Genomic DNA, 4,901 nt, shown 5'->3' on the forward strand with positions numbered 1-4,901 from the left:
AATTGTTCTATTCAACTTTCCTCAGTTTGGGATTGACAAGGGAGCTACTTCAACCTGCATCCGGACCATTATATGGTTTTGATAATCGACCAGTGAGGGTCAAGGGAACAATAAATCTTCAAGTTGTCTTGGAATATTTTCCTCGACAGATAACTCACTCAGTTCATTTTATTGTTGTCAAATCAGAATCAACGTATAATGCTATATTTGGGAGACCACTGCAATCAATTTTTGGCGTCGTGACTTCAGTAACACGCTTGAAGATCAAGTTTCCAACCCCAACAGAGATCAGCATCGTACGAGGTGATCAACAGATAGCACAATTATGCTACCTCATACAAGCTCAACCACGCCCGTCAATGACACAACATTGAAAACTTCAATCTTCGAGATGAATATGTATCTCAACGGACTTCTCCCGTAGAAGACTTGGTTCAAATCCCACTCTCTGACCGATATCACTCGAGAAAAGTGTAGCTTGGTTCCCTACTCTTCGATGAGAAAAGGTCGGAGTATATATATCTTCTCCAAAAGAACCAAGGCATTTTTTGCATGGACTCCGACCGACATGTCCGAAGTTGACCCATAAATAATCATGCACTCTTTAAAGGTAAACCCGACCTTTAAACCGGTCATCCAGAAGAAGCGTAATTTTGCCCTTAATCACTTACAAGTTATTGAACAAGAAGTCAACAAGCTTCTTGAAGCAAAGTTCATATGAGAAGTACATCATCCTGCATGGCTAGCCAGTATTGTCATGGTGAAAAAATCTATACAGACCTCAACAAAGCTTGCCCGAAGGATAGTTTTCCCCTCCAGCGCATAGATCAACTCGTTGATGCCACGTCTGGACATCAAATGTTAAGCTTTATGGATGCATACTCAGGATACAATAAAATAAAGATGAACCCAATGGACGAGGAGGCCGTCTCTTTTCAAACAGATAAGGGCTTATACTGTTATCAGGTTATGTCATTCGGGTTAAAAAATGCTGGTGCAACTTATCAACGACTCATGAACAAGGTCTTCAAAACCCTTCTCGGGCGTACAATGGAAGTTTATGTCGATGACATGTTAGTAAAAAACTTGAAAGCATCCAAACACATTTTTCATCTGGAGGAGTGTTTCAAACTCCTTCGTCAGTATGACTTACGACTTACGACTTAACCAAACACATCAGTAAAGTTTCTGGGATTTATGGCTGCCCATGTGGGATTAAAGCAAAGAAGCAAACCCAGAAAAAATCAAGGCAATGAAAGAGATGGTGCCTCCAAGGAACATCAAGGAAGTGCAACGATTGAATGGTCGTATAGCCGCCCTATCTCTGTTGCTCGTTATGGAGATAAGTATTTGTCGTTCTTCAAAATACTAAGAGGAGCACAAAACACTGGTTTTCAACGGACATATGACTGTCAGATCGCTTTCGAACAACTTAAGGCATATTTGGCTTCACTGCCCCTTCTCTCAAAACTCATCCATGGGAAAATGTTATTTATCTATTTGGTTATTTCACCTCATGCAATAAGTTCTGTCCTAGTCAGAATAGAAAACACAATCGAGAAATCAGTATATTACGTCAGTAAAATTCTATCTGATACAGAAAGTCCCTATCTGGTGGCAGACAAGACTGCACTAGCCATGGTATTCTCAACAAGGAGACTTCGTTCATACTTCCAGACTCACACTATTGACATTTACACGCAACTCCCTTTGAATGCTATCCTACAAAAACCAAAAGCATCAGGAAGATTAGTTAAATGGTCAGTAGAATTGAGAGAATTTGACATCCACTATTTACCGCGACCAAACATCAAATCACAGATGTTGGCCAACTTTGTGGTAGAATGTACAGTGCCTACCGCTGATGAACCACCATCTTCTCTTCCACAGCCACCTTAGTGGACACTATATGTAGACGGAGCATCTGAAAACTCGGGAGCTGGTGCAGGAATAATACTTATCTCCCCAAAGAAAGACATTTTAGAGTACAAACTTCGTTTGAAATTTCCAGCCACCAATAATGTTGCTGAATATGAAGCACTTATCGTCAGATTAAAGCTTGTCATCAACTGTGAAGCACGAAACATGATTATCTACACTGATTCTCAACTCGTTGCATCCCAAGTAGAAGGAGAATTTGACACTCATAAGTCACAACTGGTGCAGTATATCAGTCTGGTAAGAACACTTCTCACCCAAATTAAAACATGTCAGCTCGTTCATATACTTCGAGAGCTAAACACCCGAGCTGATGCCCTCTCCAAGCTTGCAACCTCAAGAACTAGAGATCTCTATAAAAGAAGGTATATTGAAGAGATACATTTTCCTCGCATCCATGGCCCATGGGAGATATTGTCTATAGACGACCCAATGGAGTCATCACCCAAGGGAGTCATCTTGGATGGATCCCATCATCTCTTTCCTCCAAGACAGAACACTGTCAGATGATGCTACGACATCAATTCGCATCTGACGCATGGCGGCCAACTTCATCTTTATAAGGGATGAAATGTACAAGAAGACATTTGTAGGTCCATATCTCAAGTGTCTTCCTCCATCTGAAGCTGATTATGCTCTACGAGAAGTTCATTCAGGAATATGTGGGGAGCATCTTGGTGGCAGAGCACTTGCTTTTAAGATAATGAGGCAAAGCTTCTACTGGCCCACAATCAAGCAAGATGCATTAGAGTTTGTGAAAAAATACAAGAATTGACAACTACATTCCATTCTTACACATGCACCGCCAATAGAACTCACTTCTTTTCTAAGTCCTTGATCTTTCGCTCAATGGGGGGTAGATATCATGGGGTCATTTCCGATAGCTACTGGACAACGAAAATTCATCATTTTAGCTGTCGATTACTTCACCAAATGTGTAGAAGCAGATCCTCTTGCCAAAATCACTGAGGCAAATGTCAAACAATTTGTCTGGAAAAACATCATCTGTCGCTTTGGGCTTCCTGCAAAGATTATAACCGATAATGGAGCTCAATTCACTGGAAGGGTCTTGACATCATTCTACAAGGATCTTCACTGTTGTGGTGCATCCCCAAACAAATGGGCATACAAATGTGACAAATTGGACAGTGCTCAAGGGGTTGAAGACTCGTCTTGAGAAGGTTGGGGGGGCAGTGGGTTGAAGAGTTATACATCGTCCTTTGGGCCTATCGCACAACCGCGCGTACTCCAACCGGAGAAAATCCATATAACTTATGTTTCGGCACTGAGGCTGTCATCCCAGTTGATATCGGAGTTACGAACCCGTGAATTAAGACTTTCGACTCATATAACAACAAGAAAAACTCCGACAACAATTGGATCCCCACATAGAAACTCGCGATGTGGCCATCTTAGACTGCTTCCTACCGCAAAAGAGTTGCTCGCCAATTCAACCGGAGAGTCAAGCCTCGACCTATTTACATCGGTGAGCTGGTCTTGAGTAGTATTGAACCCGCCGGCAAGCCACCAACCATGGTCCCCAACGCAATAAATTATCACCTCTCTGGGAAGGCCCATATATTGTGGCTGCTATGATCAAGCTTGAAATCTTTAAGCTTAAGGATTTAGATGGGAAAATCTTACCCCGGACTTGGAATGCAGAGAATCTTCGCAAATATTATCAGTAACACCCTAAACATGTAATCCACATGTGTTATTACATCGCAGTTCATACATGATCAAGGAATCCCAAATATTATTCATTAACTGTCCTATACATAAAGAATATCTTTATAAAGTGTAATGGCTCATTAACGAGTCACCTCATGCTCTCGACCCAAGAAATACACAAATTTGGTTGTAACTTAGTCATAGCATGATCAATCCCAGGAGCATTTGATCTAACATCTTCTTGATCTAACCTCTTCCATATGGGTTAACATTGTCGAGTTTTTACTCCGATAAACAACACTGGATAGATTAACAGCCCTTGGTGGGCTACACCTGACCCATTTCACACAGGCTTGTAAGCGAGCAATGCTCCAACAAACAACCTCGGATGGGTTAATAAGTCCTCAGTGAACTTTCGTTGACTCCTCCTATACAAATTAACTTCATGAAATAACATTCTGATGCATAGCTTCAACAAAGTTAAAGGTCACTGGCGATTTATCTCCGCGTTAACCTTCTTACGTGACATTGAACATCAATTACAAATTTGTCGCCCCCACCGCGACGCTCCACCCAACGCATCACTGCAACGCCCCGCCGCGAAGCTCCGCTGTAATGCATCACCGCAAAGCTTCACAATGACTCTTCCTCGTGACTCTCCACTTAAACACGTCGCCATGAGACACTATCGCAACGCATCGCGACACCGCAATTCCCTGTCGCGACGCATCACATCGCAAACGACACCCCAACGCCCCACTGTGATGTTCTATCGTGACACTCCGCCACAATGTGTCACCGTGGCGCCCCGTCGCGACGCTCCGCCGCAACGCGTCGCACCACACTGCGACGCTCCCCCACAACGTGTTGCATCGCCACGATGCTCCACCGCAACGCGTAGCACCGCGGCATCACACTGCCACAATGCACTGTCGCAATGCGTCGCTCTCGCCGTGCGGGCCCCCCGCCGCAATGCCTCGTGTTGCTACGATGCATCGCCACAACACTCCGTCGCAACGCGTAGCACCGCGACGTCACGCCGCCACAATGCACTGCCGCAATGCGTCGCGTCGCCGCGACGCTCCGCCGCAATGCCTCATGTTGCTCCGATGCATCGCCGCAACTCTTCGCCGCAATTCTGCACCGCAACGCTTCACCGCAATAATTTGTCGCGACACTTTGCTGCAACTATTCGCTACAATTATGCACCGCACTGCTTCGCCTCAACAATTTACCGCAACTCGTAATAGCGATACACTATCGCAACCCGTCATGTTGCCTCGACGCACCGC

Source organism: Phalaenopsis equestris, unplaced genomic scaffold, assembly GCF_001263595.1.
Source record: "Phalaenopsis equestris unplaced genomic scaffold, ASM126359v1 Scaffold000232, whole genome shotgun sequence".
Lineage (NCBI taxonomy): Eukaryota > Viridiplantae > Streptophyta > Magnoliopsida > Asparagales > Orchidaceae > Phalaenopsis > Phalaenopsis equestris.